Genomic DNA, 17,415 nt, shown 5'->3' with positions numbered 1-17,415 from the left:
CGGACTTGGGCAGTTGTAGCAGGACAATGCGACACCCCACTGCTACAGAGTGTCCCCGAGAACACTCTTTGAATTTAAACACTTCTGCTGGCCATCAAACTCCCCAGACATGGACATTATTGACCATATCTGAGAAGCCTTGCAACGTGCTGTTTAGAATAGATCTTCACCACCTCGTACTCTAACGGATTTATGGACAGCCCTGCAGGATTTATGGTGTCAGTTCCCTCCAGCACTCCTTCAGATATTAGTGGAGTCTATGCCACGCCTTGTTGCGGCACTTCTGCGCGCTCACGGGGGCCCTACACGACGTTAGGCAGCTGTCCAAGTTTATTTGGCTCTTCAGTGTATTTCCCTATCTTATTTCGAAAGTTTTCTTTCGAATCTTTCAAGTACTCTCCTAGGACGACTTCGCCAAGGCGTGCATGCACGAAACCGTGGCAACGCGCCAGCTTTTCCTTATTTGCCGACAAAACCAGCTAAATGCAATTCCATGGTGACCAACAACGATCGCGGAATACGATTCACGTGTATGTTTTCTGGAGCGTTCCGGAGGGCAAAGCATAGCGTCGACTCTTTCTGGTTTTCGAGACTTCGTACAGACCGGACGGCTTCCTGCATTCCGCCTCTATCTCTGCTCTGCAGATCCGACCACCAACCATTTGAACGTGAACTACCTTCTCTCATGCATACTATTTCGTTTACTTTTTTTCACACTCCTAGAGCGACAGTCGACCTCTACTACTGTCTCAGGTGAGCCCGTCTGTATACCGAGAGCCTAGAATATAGTCACAGTTTACTTTATTCAGCTGTTCTGATTTCACCATCTCCTTTCCGAAGCCCATTTACTCTGTCTCTTCCTGTACAGCATCTTCGTTGGTCAAAAGCGAACTAAAAAGAGAAAAGGGGTTATTATGAATTTCAAAGTGCTGTGAGGTTTTCAGGCGTGTGGGAGCGTCCACACGGTAAAATGCTTTGAAAAGCATGTCACGTTCTCACTCAGGCGGAGCTTGGTGTCTTCCGTCAAACGATGTCATCGGAACATCTGAAGGATGACAACCTGTCACGCTGTCGAAACTCTGAATAATTCAGGGTGGCATCAATAGGCTGAATTCCCGATATAAATTTTAAAAAAGGACCATATCCACCAAAAGGATTGAAGCTTCGTATTAGGATAGCAGGAGATCGATTTTGCTTCTATGATTCATGTGTAAAGTGATTATTACTGCTCACTCTATATTTAACCCAGTCCAGAATTCTCATCCATTTCTTCGGTGCATTTCGTAACAACGTAAGTGTTAAAAAATTAAAAGTAAGTTATCAACAACCGCTGATATCGCACGTCAGTGAATATGATGTTTTTACACTGCCTTATCATTTCAAAATCACCTGCGGTGTTAATACTAGCTGCATGAAAATGAAAGGGGTACACAATGTGGCGATCCGATGAAAGGGTGCGGATATGGCGAATCCCCGCTGAAAAGTCATCTGCCAGCGCGTGTAATACCAACAGTAAAATTCAGAGGCGGTGTTGTTATGGTGTGGTCATGTTTTTCGTGGAGGGGACTTGCACCCCTTGTTGTTTTGCGTGGCACTATCACAGCACGGGTCTACATTAATGTTTGAAGCACCTTCTTGCTTCACAATGTTGAAGAGAAATTCAGGGATGGCGATTGCATCTTTCAACACGATCGAGCATCTGTTCATAATGCACGGTCTGTGGTGGAGTGATTACAATATAACAACACTCCTGTAATGGACTGGCCTGCACAGAGTCCTGATCTGATTCCTATAGAATACCTTTGGGATGTTTTGGAACGCCGACTTCGTGCCAGGCCTCACCGACCGATATCGATACCTCTCCTCAGTGCAGCACTCCGTGAAGAATGGGCTGCCAATCCCCAAGAAACCTTCCAGCACCTGATTGAGCGTATGCCTGCGAGAGTGGAAGCTGTCATCAAGGCTAAAAGGTGGGCCAATACGATACTGAATTGCAGCGTTACCGATGGAGGGCGCCACGAACTTGTAAGTCATTTTCAGCCAGGTGTCCGGAACTTTCGATCCCATAGTGTATCTGCTAAGTCCATTTGAACTTATGATCAAAAGAAAAAAAGTGTAACGGTCGTGGTTTTAACAGAAAAATTAGCTGGGAGCTAGACGTCAGCTTCACCCAACTACCGTGAGTGTGGTAGTGCTTGCTCGGTCAAGCAGGGACCGTGCGCTGGTAGCATACCTCGGGTTTGCACACCTGCGGCGATTTGATTACGCTTGTCGTTACCTGAGAGTCAGCGCGCCGCTAGGCGCTAATGGAATACGTTTGCTGTACCGGTATCGTAGACAGACTCCGTCTACATTAACGTACGACGGTAATCCAGGAAGCAACGACATTCTGGCTTTGATAAATTCAGAAAGTATTAAATATAAATCTACACTCACTAGAAATACAGTGCCGGTTTTGTAACGCAGTTCGTTTATTATAATTTATTACCGCAAGCACTTCTAGTATAATTAATGGTTTATAATTCTCAGCAAGTCATCATCAAAATCGAACTGACACCTCTGTCCCTACCCTCGCACCTGGTTTCCAGTACTTGGACAACATTGCACACACGGGACTCAATGCCCCTATCACTACACAGGATCTCATTGCTACACTCCGCACAAAACGCAACACCGCTCCTGGTCACGACCGTGTCACCTATCGTCACCCTCGTGAAGCTCCTGTCTCTTTCCTCTCCACCCTGGCCAGGCTCTACAATGTGGTCCTGTCCACCGGTTACTACCCAGACCTGTGGAAAACCTCCTGTATCCTAATGTTCCTTAAACCTGGCAAACCGCCGTCCGCCGTCTCCTCCTACCGTCCCATCAGCCTTACCTCGGTCTTCAGCAAGGTCCTGGAATCTATCCTCACCCGACGCACCCACCAGCATCTCCGCCAGCACCGCCTCCTTCCCGTTACCCAGTGTGGCTTTCGGCCGTCCTTCTGTTCCGACGACCTTCTCCTTCACCTCACTCATCCCCTTTCCGACCAGCTTAATTTCCGTCGCTCCACAATCTTCCTCTCCCTGGACCTCGAACGAGCTTATGACCGCGTATGGCATTCCGGTCTCCTCTTCAAGCTCCAAACCTTTGCCCTTCCCATTAACTACATCCGTCTGATCGGCTCCTTTCTCTCCCGCCGTCCTTCCTATGTCACCATCCATAACACAGATTCCTACACCTTTTTCCCCTCCGCCGGTGTGCCCCAAGGCTCCGTCCTCTCCCCCCTTCTGTACCTTTTGTACACGGCGGACATGCCGCCGCCGTCACCCCCCGTCCACCTTCTCCAGTTAGCCGATGACACTGCCTTCCTTGCCCTTGCCCCCACCCTGCAGCGCTCCCAACACCTTACCCAATCCCATCTTGACCGGTTCACCGCTTGGTGCAACCAGTGGTTGCTCAAGGTCAATCCCTCCAAAACCCAGGCGATCATTGTAGGCAAAACCACCCCTTCCTTCCGCCTCCTTGATTTCTATTTCATCATCTATGGCCGTCCTATCGCCCTCACTCCCACCTTTAAGTACCTTGGCGTCACCCTCGACCATTGCCTCTCCTGGACTCCCCATCTCCGGACAATCCAAGCCAAGGCACGCTCCCGACTCCACCTCCTCAAGCTCCTTTTCGGCCGTACGTGGGGTCTCGACCCCTCCACCATCCTCCACACCTATAAATCCCCCATCCACCCTATCCTTTGTTACGATCATCCGGCCTGAATCTCCGCCCCTCTACCTTTTATAAATCCCTCCAAATCCTTGAATGCCATGCTCTCTGCCTCGCCTATCGCATCCGTCTCCCCTCCTCCACGCGGATCCTGTACAATCTCATCCCCTTCCCCCACCTCCTCCTTTTTCCTTGAAACGATACGGATCCTGTACACCTCCCGCAAACTCGATCCTCTTCATCCGTTTGTCTCACCCATCCTCTCCCACCCCCGCCCGCTGCCGCGCCTGTATTCCCACGTCCCACCCGGTCTCCATCTCTCCACCCTCCTTAACCTCTCCCAAGGTGGCTTCCGCCAGCTCCCCCTCCCTGATAATGTCCTCCTCCCCTCCATCTACCCCTCCTATCAACTTTGATCCTCCCCCACCACTTCCTGTGTCCTTTCTTTAGGCACCCTCCCTCCCTTCCTTTTCCTTTTCCCCCGTCCCCTCCCTCCACCCCTCTTTCCCCGGGCTTGCCTCCCCCTTCCTCCCTTCCCCCTGTCTCCCCTGCGCATGGCATCTGCTCTCCCCTCTCCCTCTCCCACCCCCCCCTCTTCCTCTCTTGGCTGGTCCCCGGACTCGTACACGGTTAGTGAACATTCGCGCGCCGGTGATCAACGTCTCGTGTTCTGTGTCTGCCGTCGTTTTGTGCTTAAGTGGTTCAGTGTTATTCGTTTTGTGCACCTACGTTCACGTGTGACAATTTTCGTTTCTGTCTGTGTCCAAGTGTCTGAACAATTTTATCTTGGACTCTACGCCCGTGAACGGCACCTTGTATTTTAAAAAGTGTTTGTCTCCGTTTATATGTCCACCATCTTTTTTCTCTAATTGTCTTCATTGTATCTCTGTGTTTCTCTGCGGCCAAAGAGCGGCGTAGTATGCTGCTGCTGGCCTGCCTGTATACAGGTTTCAAAATGACAATAAAGGGAAAAAAATCATCATCAAATGATCTGCTTGAAAATAAAATCCTGTGCCTCTATTGGCGAGGTTGTTTGGCAGCATGGTGTTTGTCTTTCTGTTTGACAGCAATGGGTGACTTATGCTTCGTTTTGATGAAGAGGATATGAAAGGATTAGGACATCACAAACGTCCTATCTCCGAGCGAAGAAAATATCCCAACCAGCCGGGATCAAACACTACGCGAACTAAGCGAACTAGAAGCAACGACGCTAACCACTGGACCACTACCTGTGGACTAAAAAAAAGAACAAGAGGGTATAAAACATTAGGAAACTAAATTACAATTCGAACTAAATTATGTGTGCAACAATGTGCACTTGAATACGTTACATATTAATAATGGTTCAAATGACACTGAGCACTGTGGGACTTAACATCTGAGGTCATCAGTCCTCTATAACTTAGAACTACTTAAAGCTAACTAACCTAAGGACATCACACACGACCGTAGGGTCGCGCGGTTCCAGACTGAAGCGCCTAGAACCGTTCGGCCATACCGGCCGCCTACATAGTAATACGTCGACTGTTGAAGCCAGGTTTTGTGGACAGTGGATACCAGATCGTAGCTACAGTTAATTATGTAATAGAGTAAAATTAATAACTCTTAAATAACAAACATGCGATTTAAAATATTCGCAATATAAAATGTATTGTGTGAGAAGGCAGTCTCAAAGCATTTTATGATTGGTTACGATTATTTCCTCTGTGTCTTAGCCTTTTTCGTTGATGCACTTCATAGTTAACTTTTTTTAATGTTGTTCATCCGGAACGGCTGGTGAGAGCCTGGCAGTGTATAAACAATGTCTGTCGTTGCTACAGAAAACAGGTGCTGCTGGAAGTCACGATTTTCCTTTAATTATTTTCTGTAGAACTAAAAAAAACACTATGCACTATGGGACTTAACATCTATGGTCATCAGTCCCCTAGAACTTAGAACTACTTAAACCTAACTAACCTAAGGACAGCACACAACACTCAGTCATCACGAGGGAGAGAAAATCCCTGACCCCACCGGGAATCGAACCCGGGAACCCGGGCGTGGGAAGCGAGAACGCTTCCGCACGACCACGAGCTGCGGACTTCTGTAGAAATACTTTCAAAAAGTAAAATGGTTCAAATGGCTCTGAGCACTATGGGACTTAACTTCTGAGGTCATCAGTTCCCTAGAACTCAGAACTACTTAAAGATAACTAACCTGAGGACATCACACACATCCATGCCCGAGGCAGGATTCGAACCTGCGACCATAGGGTCGTGCGGTTCCAGACTGTAGCGCCTAGAACCGCTCGGCCACTCAGGCCGGCCAAAAAGTAAAACCCAATAATATGTGCGATTTCTGTTTGCTGTCATATTTTTAAGGATGATGTCTCAGATGTGAGCACTTTTACAAAACTGTAATGTTTTTACTGAAATATGTATATAAACACGCGTGATTTGTTAACTGATGATGTAACACTACTTTTTGACTGCAAAGCTAAAGCATATGAAACTTCAATGAAAAAGCGACATTTTCCCTCACGTTTTTATCTTGCGCTAGAGAGATTACTTAGAGAGTTAAAAAAAAGTTATTTGTCGATTGCATTTTTGTGACGCTTATATATCTATAGCGTTTAGTTTCCAATGTATGGAAAAACTTACTATTAATGGCAGCCGCTATCGACATTATTTTCCAATTTACCAGCGTGTCTCGCCAAGCCTGCATGTAACAGTAGTCTGTATCACAAAAATTTCTTTGTCTATCCACTGCTGTTTTTGACAGAATATAACAAACTAACAAATTTTCATATAACATTTTAGCTTCAGGATTTAGCCTTACCTTCTCGCTAATCGTTTTATGGACCGTTGCTTCATTGGTAGCTCCTCGAACAAATAACAAACGCTAAAAATTCTGAAACGTATTTTGTAACGTATTGAATGAGACTATCTTTAGCAAATTGCATGGATTTTGTTTCTGTACAGCTAGTAAGCAAAGCGGCTTCAAAAACATGTTAAATTAATAAAATATGCCTCCTATTTTGATTGTATTCCAATAAATAAAAAAAACTTTGCCAACGGTTTGAGTTGCTGCCTGTAATAATTTTCATTTTACTGCATTTTATCTTCGGCCAGGTTTCTGCGACGCAAATATTATCTATTTATTTAACAGATAAGCATTAATTCACGCCTCACTGGAAATTAACGCGAAAAAAGGGACGCAAAGAATTGATTTTGTTTTCGTACGATGAGTTTAATATCCCGTGTCTACTTTATATATGTTATTTAAAACACACGTACGAAACAATTAATTATTCTACATTTATGTGTGTCAATTTAATTTATTTCTGTGTTATTAATTTCCGTGGCTGCCTCTACGAACTGATACAACTAAACGCTTGGATACCAAAACTTTTCTGATCTGTCGAATGAAACGCGGACTGATTTGCTATTTCAGACATACTGTTAGAATTTTTCACTTTCAAAAGCTGTAAATGCGTTAGAAACTTTTTCTTCTCGAATTGGCATCCTGACATAGAAGTAATGGTTTAGGATTATGTACGCTGTTATTTATTACTGATTTGTCTGTACTGGCAGCATTAGGACTGAAAGAAACTGTCTCACGTCTATTCAAACACCCTTCATAATTTATCACTAAGTTTTCGAGTCATCAATCTTCTGACTGGCTTGATGCGGACCGCCACTAATTCGTCTTGGGCCATTCCCTTCCTCCCACATTACCACTTGCACACAACGTTCTCAATTATTTGTTGGATTTATTCCAATCGCTGCTTCCTCGACAGTTTTTTATCCTCTACAGCTCTCTCTAGTACCATTGAGGTTATTTCTTGATATATAATGGATGTCTTATCATCCTGTCCCTTCTACTTGTTAGTGTTTTCCACATGTTCCTTTCTCCGTCGATTCTGGGGAAAATTACCTCACTGCTTCCCTTAACAGTCCACCCAATTTTCGACATTCGTCTGTAGCAACACATCTCAAACGCTTCGATTCTCTTTCGTTTCGGTTTTCCAAAAGCCCATGATTCACTACTCTAAAATGCAGTGGTCGAAACGTACATTCTCAGAAATTTCTTCCTGAAATTAAGCCCTATGTTTGATACTAGAAGATTTTTCTTTGACCGGCAATGCCAGCTTTTTGTGTTCTCCTTACTACGTCCGTAATGCGTTATTTTGCTTCCAAGGCAGCAGAATATCTTAACTTCTTCTACTCCGTGACCTCTAATTTTGATGTTAAGCTACTCGCTATTTATTTCTCGTACTTTTCATAATTTTCGACTTCCTCCCCTTCCAGTCCATATTCTGTACACATTGCACACATCAACATATTCACCATATTCTGTAACTCTTCTTCGCCTTCACTGAGGAAAGCAATGTCATCAGCGAATCTTGTCATTGATATCCTTTAACCCTCAATTTTAATCTGCCCGTCATTCATTCTTTTATCTCTGGCATTGTTTCTTCCATGTATAGACTGAAAAGTAGGGGCGATAAACTGCATCCCTGTCCTATTCCTTTTTAATCCGAACGTTTCTTTCTTGGCCCTCCAGTCTTCTTGTCCCCTCTTGACTTTTGCACACAGTAGATATTACCCGTCGTTCCGTACAGCTTACTCCTATTTTTCTCTGAATCTCAAACATTCAGCAACATTTCGGATTGTCGAACGCTTTTTTCCGATCGCCAAACACTATGAATGTGTTTTTCTTCTGTATTGCTACCATTATCCAGCGCAACCTAAAGACTACGTCTCTAGTGTCTTTATCTTTTCTAAAGCCAACCTGATCGTTAAGTAACAGCTGCTCAAATTTGTTTTCCATTCTTCTCTATATTATTCTTTTCAGTGGCTTGTCTGCATGAGCTACTAAGCTGATTGTTCGATAGTTCTCACATGATCTGTTTTTGTTACCTCCGGAATTATGTTGATGGTATTTTTCCGAGATGTCTGGTGGTATGTCACCCGTCTCAGATTCTACAGATTGAATAGTCGTTTGCTTGCCACTTCAGCCCAGTTATTCCAGGAATTACAATGGAATGTTACCTGTCCCTTCTGCCTTATTTGATCTCAAGTCTTGCACAGCTCTTTCAAATTCTGATTCAAATAATGGGTCCTCTATCCCTTCCATACCAAATCCAATTTCTTTTTGTATCACGTCCTCACACAATTCGTGCCCCTAATATAGGCCTTCAATCTACTCTCCTACCCGCTCCAACTACTCATTATTTGGTTAGTTGCATGTTTCGTGAGTCATATGAACGATTCTTTTATCAAAATGATACGGAACGAGACTGTTTATACGTTATGTATATACTATATGTGTTAACATTAATTAATACATTATTTTCTTAATCCTATTCATGCAACAACACCAAAAGCAAGTTTTTTCCTGGTTATCAGTTCTTAAGCACAAATTTGTCAGTGGAATAGAAGGAGTTCTCCTAGAGGAATGATTTTAAATTAGATTTACAGCTTGCTTCGCTTTCTGTCAGATACTTCATATTATTCGCCAAATGACCAAAAATATTTGTTATTCCATAACGAATTCCTTTCTAAGCCATTGACAGCTTTAATACCAGATAATAAAAACCATTTTTCCCACTAGTGTTGTAGGTATGGACCTCACTGTTTTCCTTAAAATTGTGGTGGATTACTCTTGACGAATTTAATTAACGAATATATGTATTGTGACGGCGCAGTTAAAATTCCTAGTTCCTTGAAGAGGTAAATACATGACGTCCGTTGGTTAACACTGCATGTTATTCTTAGTGCTCGCTTTTGTGCCATCAATACTTTCTTTCTAAGTGGCGAGTTAAGCCAGAAAATTGTACCGTAAGATGGGTGGAAATAAAGTAGGTAAGGAGGTTGGCTCGCTTGTTTTCACGATTAATTATTATACGTGATCGACGGGCATACTACAGATACTGCTCAACACACCTGTGCAAAGCTTCGTAGAATTTTCACTGTGCTTTCCATTTCTAAGAGAATCCGGTACTATCCGATTACAAGCTTAGTGCTGAAAATCTTGAATACTTCACGTCGTATCAGTATTTGGGGGTAGTACTAAGGAAAGATATGGAGTGGAACCTTTACGTAAAATCAGTTTTAGGGGGAGTGAATGAAAGTCTTAGTGGGAAGTGTTCTCGGAAAGCGCCTTGTAACTATAAAAGAAATTGCGTTCGAGATGCTGGTGCTACCAATTCTGCAGTACTGTTCCAGTGGTTGAAGTCAATCTCGAATAGGCACGAAATAAAAATCGAACGACTCCTACATCTACATATATATTCCACAAGCCACCGCATGGTGCATAGCGGAGGGCATCTTGTGCCACCATTAGTCATTTCCTTTCTAGTTCTACTTGTAAATAAAGGGAGGGAAAAGCGATTGTAAAGAAACCTCCGTATGAGCCCTATTTTCTCTCGTATTATCTCCCTGATCCTACGAGAAACGTTCGTTGACAGCAGTAAAATCGTTCTGCACTCAGCTTCTAAAATGTCTCAACAGTGTTCCTCGAAAAGAACGTCACCGTCCCATCAGGTATTCTCATTTCAGTTCTCAAAGCACCTTCGTGATACTTGCGTGTTGATCGAACGTACCGTTAACAAGTCTAGCAGCCAGCCTCAGAATTTCTTCGATGTCTTTATTTAATCCGATCTGATGAGGATTCGAAACACTCGAGCAGTACTCAACAGTGGGTCACACTAGTGTTCCACACGCGATCTCCTTTGCAGATGATCCAACTTTTCCTAAAACTCTCCCAATAAACCGAAGTCCACCATTCGTCTTCCCTACTGCAGCCCTCACAGTCTCGTTCCATTTCATATCACTCTGAAACGTTACTGTGTCAAGCAACACACTGCTAGTACTGTATCCGAGCATTACCGTATTGCTTCTCCTATTAATCTGCATCAACTTACAGTTTTCTACATTTACAGCTAGCTGCCATTCATCACAGGAACGATAAACTTTGACGAAGTCCTCTTGTATCTCCCGACAGTCACTCAACTTCGACACCTTACCGTATACCGCAGCATCATCAGCAAATAGTTGCAGGTTTCTGCACATTGTGTCAGATCATTTGTGAACACAGAGAATAAGAGCTGTTCTATTACGCTTCTCTGGGACAATTCTGACGATACCCGTGTGTCTGATGTTCACTCGCCTACGAGGACAACGTACTGGTTTCTGCCGCTTAAGAAATCTTCGAGCTCCTCTCATATCTTGGAATCTACTCCGCGTACTAGAATCCTCGTTAACAGTGTGCAGCGAGACCCGTGTCAAACCTTTCTGGGTACCTAGAAATATGGAATCTGGCCGTTGCGCTTCATCCATGGTTTGCAGGATATCGTGTGAGAAATGGGCAAGCCGAGTCACGCACGAGCGATGCTTTCTAAATCTGTGCTGATTTGTAGACAAAAGCTTTTCCTCCTCAAGGTAATTAATTTATTAGAACTGAGAATGGAAGCGTTGGACAAGATTTTCCTTTGACCAACCAACGTCCACCGAGACAAGAGCTAAAATCTTAGTAGTGCATGAAAAGCCGGCCTGTGTGGCCGAGCGGTTCTAGGCGCTTCAATCTGGAAACCCGCGACCGCTACGGTCACAGGTTTGAATCCTGCCTCGGGCATGGATGTATGTGATGTCCTTAGGTTAGTTTGGTTTAAGTAGTTCTAAGTTCTAGGGGGCTGATGACCTCAGATGTTAAGTCCCATAGTGCTCAGAGCCATTTGAACGAAGTGCATGAAAAGCAACTCTCTACGCTGAAAACACAGAGAGAAGTTGGCTGAACTTTTTACGATCCTACCAGAGTGTTGGCAGCACCGCTACTAACGTGCAGTCGACCTTTGGCCGTATGACGTAATGACGACATATATCGTTCAATCACAAGTCGTCTATGGGGTATACCCAATGACCAATACGTCAGCGACGATAGCCAGTTCTTCCTGACGGAGGTGACGGAGGATACCATTGTAAGCACGACATCGCACCACGCGACAAAAAAACAGAGTGTTTTGAAACATGAAGGGCGCTCAGAAGAAAAGATACGAAACAGCACTGTAAATGTTAACTGAAGTCTTTATTCAAAAGTAATCGCTAGAGGCCTGAGAACAACTATCCCTCTGTTTCACGAGCCGAACGGTCCCTGTTCGCAGAATTCCTGCTGCTGTGACAGAAGCCACTCATTCCAGTGTCTTTCAGTTCGTCGTTAGAGTTGAAGAGCTTCGCTTTGGGATATTTTTTTAGGGGACCAAACACACGGCAGTCGCAGCGCAACATGCCCTGGCTCTAGGGCGTATGCTCAAGCTGCTACCAGTTGAATTCGGCTATCACACTTTGCACGACCTCGGACAGTGTGGACGCGAGTTGTCGTGCAGCAGAATCGCTCCAGCCATGAGCAGCACAGACCGTCTGCTTTTGATGGACTTGCGTAGACTAAGAGTGTGTCTCACAATACATGTCACTGTTAATGGTTTTTGCTCGAGGAATCCGATGAGTATCCGACCTCGAAAACACGGTGAGAATCACTTCGCCTGTTGAAGGCATAGCTTCGACTTTTTTTTGGGGGGGGGGGGAAGAGGGGGATGACGACATACATCCATGTCCCTGGAACTCGCATTATGTCATCCTAAACCAGAAAATTCAAAATTTAGCCCGTTTGGTTGTTATGACGTTTCGTACCTTTTCGATTGCACACTCCCTACACTACTAATTTTATTTACAGAATGTGTGTATGCGTGTGTCGACCTGCATCGGGAACGCGAGGACCGTGACTGATTTGTCGCTTGCCTAGTGTAGGAGAAAAACTAGAATTTATGAGAATGTCAGATTAACCATTTAAAGTTTTCGCTTTGCACTGTAAACAGTATCAAAACATCCAAACTTGCATTAGATACTGACTTGTTCTGTCACAAGAGACATTCATTGTACTGATTCTCTTTTCAGTTGTTCGTTCTGACAAATACAGCCACTCTCGTAACATCATAACTCGCGTAAAATAACTTGTGATTCGTGGACTACAGTGTTGCCGACACGCACTCAGGCGGTCTTGATAAGGGACTGCATGAAGCGATACAGCACCTAACACAGCGATCACGTAGCGGTCGGAAATGATCTACGATTTTCTGGCAGTTAGCTCCCATTGCTCTACGCGTCGAAAGACAGTCAAAAACTTATTTGTAACCAAGTATATAAAAGCTTTAAGTGGCAGAGCTGTTAGCAGATGAAAAGGGACGCGCCGTGTTTCCATACTGGTCTCGTACCTACTGCATCAAATGGAGCCTATGAGCACACCAATGCGATATGCTCCAAAGCTTTCCCGTGTACAACGATTGGTATTCATCTCAGCATGTGGCGAGGAGAGGTAGGCATATAAGATAGCGCACGAAAATCAAATTCTACGGCATCTACAGCGCTCCAAAATGGTCAGTGTGCTCTCTTGTGAGGGTGACTAATATTAAGTTCGGTGCGCTTTTTATTACGGCTAGAATGACCAGAGGTACGGCGATAACACAGGAAGTCTGTAGTTCACTCGTCGCGTCGTTTAGTTCTCACCACACGTATCGTGAGCCGTAACTCATAGCTGCAGTAAAAGGGCAATAATTTATGGCAGCAACTCATTGTGGATAGACGGGCACTTAGCGGCAATGCTCTCCAACGTCCGTCAGCGGCTGCGCCCAATCACCAACGCTGCTGATGCCCACCACTTTGAATCGAGCGGACGCTTCCGGGACGCAACTAATGCCGCGCTTTTGTTCTGCGTATCTGTGTTTTCAGGCGCGACTGTTCACACTACTACAAATGAGTAGCTGTTCTAGGAACGTCAAAAGTTGACTGTACGTATGTCGTGTTACCTGTTAGTAGTGACGGATGGATAAATCAGCAAAACATTTGACATTGTGATGACACATACCTGTCTCCTATTTTTTCTAGGAACCAATCAGGTAGATGATGTTGTTGATGATGGTGATAATAATAACAATGAAGATGGCGATGAAGGTAAAGTATTTTAGTCGTACGTCAGTAAGTTCTTTAACGTCCGGGCTGAAATTTTATGAGGCGAATGTGAATAAAAGTCACAGAATAAAAAAAGAAGCTTCAACTACAACCCAACGCGTATATAGGACAACAAATGTCTGGCCCAGTTGTTAGATCGGATACTGCTGCTACAATGGCTGGTTATTAAGGTCTAAGTCAGTTTGAACGTAGTGTTATACTCAGAGTACGAGCGATGAGACACAGAATCTCCGAGATAGCGATGAAGTGGGAATTTTTCCGTACGACCATTTCACGAGTGTACAGTGAATATCAGGTATCCAGTAAAATATCATATCTCCGGCATCACAACGGCTGGGAAAGATCCTGCAAGGACGGCACCAACGACGACTGAAGAGAATCGTTCAACGTGACTGAAGTGCAACCCTTTCACAAATTGCTGTAGATTTCAGTTCTGGGCCATCAAGAAATGTCACCGTGGGAGCCATTCGCCAAAACATCATCTATAAGGGCTTTCGGAGCCGAAAGCTCACTCGTGTACCATTGATGACTGCATGACACAAAGCTTTACGCCTCGCCCGGGCCGTTCAACACCGACGTTGGACTGGTGATGACAGGAAACATGTTGCAACTGAAGGCTGAATTTCTTAATTTCGGAACAATTCACGATTCCTGAAGCGCTGCACTATGTTAAAGATTGCCGGCCGGAGTGGCCGAGCGGTTCTAGGCACTGCAGTCTGGAACCGCGCGACTGCTACAGTCGCAGGTTCGAATCCTGCCTCGGACATGGATGTGTGTGATGTCATTAGGTTAGTTACGTTTAAGTAGTTCTAAGATCTAGGGGACTGATGACCTCAGATGTTAAGTCCCATAGTGCTCAGAGCCATATGAACCATTTTGTGTTAAAGATTTCTCGTTTCAAATTATATTGGGCGGATGGACGTGTACGGGTATGGAGACAACGTCATGAATCTATGGACCCTGCATGTCAGCAGGGGAGTGTTAAAGCTGGTGGAGGCTCTGTAATGGTGTTGGGCGTGCGCAGTTGGAGTGATATGGGACCCCTGATACTTCTAGATACAACTCTGACAGGAGACACGTACGTAAGCATCCTATATGATCACCTGCATCTATTCATGTCCATTGCGCATTCCGACGGACTTGTGCAATTCCAGCAGAACAATGCGACACGCCACACGTCCAGAATTGCTACAGAGTGGCTCCAGGGACACTCTTCTAAGTTTAAACACTTCCGCTGGCCACCAAACTTCCCAGACATGAACACTATTGAGCATTCCCGCGATGCCTTGCAACATGCTGTTCGGAAGAGATCTCTATATCCTAGTATTTTCATGGATTTATGGATAGCACTTCAGGTTTCATGGTGTCAATTCTAACTAGGTACACGTATCAAAAACTGTCCGAAAAGGATCGTTGTGGGGTAAGAACCAGCCACCTACCAAAGGGGTGGGGGTGAAAAAGGTGTAGCCCACGATACGCAAATACGCAGGATTTATTCATCCGGTATATAAGAAGGAGAGCAACTAGTGACTTGAAACATACTTTAAATATAACTTCAAACCTTCGAGAAAAGTTTGCTCGCTGACAACCCACTCAAAGTAATGAAAGGAAAAAAGCTTATCGCTTACTGCATTTTCACCGTTCCTGCAGTGGAACTATCGCATAGGCGTGACGTTTCAATTTGTTACTTCTTTTCTAGAAACTCTATTCGCAACCAATTTTTCAGACAGTATCTACATACTCCGCTTAATGCACCTACTACACTATATCACTGTACAACACATAGTTCAGGAGATATGGTGTCTTATATTCTAGCGTGTATGAAGAACTGTCGAATCATGCAGGATATTTTATTTTATTACGTCTTTATTAATAACTCTCATTTCGAAGAAAGTACCCGAATATACCACTGAATGGACATACAAAATTATAGCATAGTACGACACATTGGTCAGGACATATGACGTCATAAACATGGACCTCTCTGAAATCGAAATTGCAGGACGAAATTTCCTACAGATTTATGTGCCTGCTCTGGCAAAGCCACAGGTAAAAAGCTCCTCCTACGATCCTGGATCAATTACACCCAAACTTGCTGCACGTATTACTTGCAATCTGGAAGTAAATACTGTGGGGTTAAGAACCACTAGCCTGCTATTGGGGTGGAGATGATAACTTCGAAAGAGAAGGTGAGGAGAAGCAGATGGACAGAGAGGGCGAAGGAGGAGATGGACGTCGATAGCGGGAAGGAGAAAGTACACAGAGAGACATAGGGAGCAGAAAATGCACGGAGAATGAGACGGAGATAGTGGAGTGGAGGAGATGGATACAAAGAGTGGCGAGATGTTGATCTACAGAGCGAGGGAGCATGAGAGGCTGACAGAGAGGGCGAGGAGTATATGGACAGAGAGAGTGATGAGGAGGACATTGACTTAGAAGGTATGAGGAGATGAACTTAGGTGGTGTAAGAAGGTGATGGACACAGAGACAAGGAGTGGGGGAGGGGAGGAGGAGGAGGAGGAGGAGGAGGAGGAGATTAGTGTTTAACGTCCCGTCGACAACAAGGTCATTAGAGACGGAGGGCAAGCTCGGGTGAGGGAAGGATGGGGGAAGGAAATCGGCCGTGCCCTTTCAAAGGAACCATCCCGGCATTTGCCTGAAGCGATTTAGGGAAATCACGGAAAACCTAAATCAGGATGGCCGGAGACGGGATTGAACCGTCGTCCTCCCGAATGCGAGTCCAGTGTGCTAACCACTGCGCCACCTCACTCGGTATGGGGGAGGGGAGAAAAGTAGGAGAGAGGAGAGGTGGACAGCGAGAAAGGCAGGGTAGGATGGACAGGAAGGGGGAGGAGGAGATGGATTAACAGAAGATTTAAATAAATACCTACGCAGGCAACCAGGCAACGCTGGATACTTAGCTAGTCAATAAATACAAATACGACTTGAAACGCGCACACAGACATATAGACAGACAGATACACACACACACACACACACACACACACACACACCCAAAGACAGTGGAGCCACCCAATCTGTATCCCTCTCTCTTCTCTTTCTCTCAAACACGCACGCACACACACACACACACACACACACACACACACACACACCGAGAGAGAGAGAGAGAGAGAGAGAGAGAGGCCGAATACCAATGATTTCCTCAGATCTAAAATTTGTAATACAACAGAAAAGGCAACGGAAAGAATTAAAATAGTACAACATATAGCTGTGTCTAGTGACCTCTGGAATACGACTTCTTCCGTGACAGTTTCAGTAAACTTGTTCATTGTCGGCAGAAATGTATCCAATTGGCTGGTGCTTATGTGGAAAAGTGAATATTGGTAATTAAAGATCACACTCTAAGGACTTTTCCTGCGTTTGATGTATTAAAATATTCCCATTCAAACGCAATTAACGAAGGTGAAGGCTTTACTTTTCATTCAACCCTCGTAATAAGCCATCTGCAACGCAATAAAATCTCCAGCCTGAAAGATTAGGCTAGAGTCTAGAGAGCACACTAAGTTTTACCATTTTTTACCACGCTCGTATCGTCATCAGCTGAAAGAATAGCAGACCAACACCAACAGCTGCTTCTGCCATCTCATCACAGTGCAGCGAGTTCTAGGTTATAATGTATCATGTCGGTATATGACACGTTGTAACCTAGAACTCGTTGCACTGTGATGAGATGGCAGAAGCAGCTTCA

At 44.7% G+C, this 17,415-nt stretch overlaps 1 protein-coding gene across 1 annotated transcript in view; it reads right to left on the bottom strand.

Moving 5' to 3' along the window:
- Positions 1-17,415, bottom strand: part of LOC126161503 (uncharacterized) — a 1,122,758-nt gene that overhangs the window by 853,232 nt on the left and 252,111 nt on the right. The gene's annotated exons all lie outside the window — the stretch shown is intronic.

Source organism: Schistocerca cancellata, chromosome 2, assembly GCF_023864275.1.
Source record: "Schistocerca cancellata isolate TAMUIC-IGC-003103 chromosome 2, iqSchCanc2.1, whole genome shotgun sequence".
In the NCBI taxonomy this organism is placed as follows: Eukaryota; Metazoa; Arthropoda; class Insecta; order Orthoptera; family Acrididae; genus Schistocerca; species Schistocerca cancellata.
Note: the sequence above shows the minus strand (reverse complement) of the source record. Positions and strands in the feature narration are given on the sequence as shown.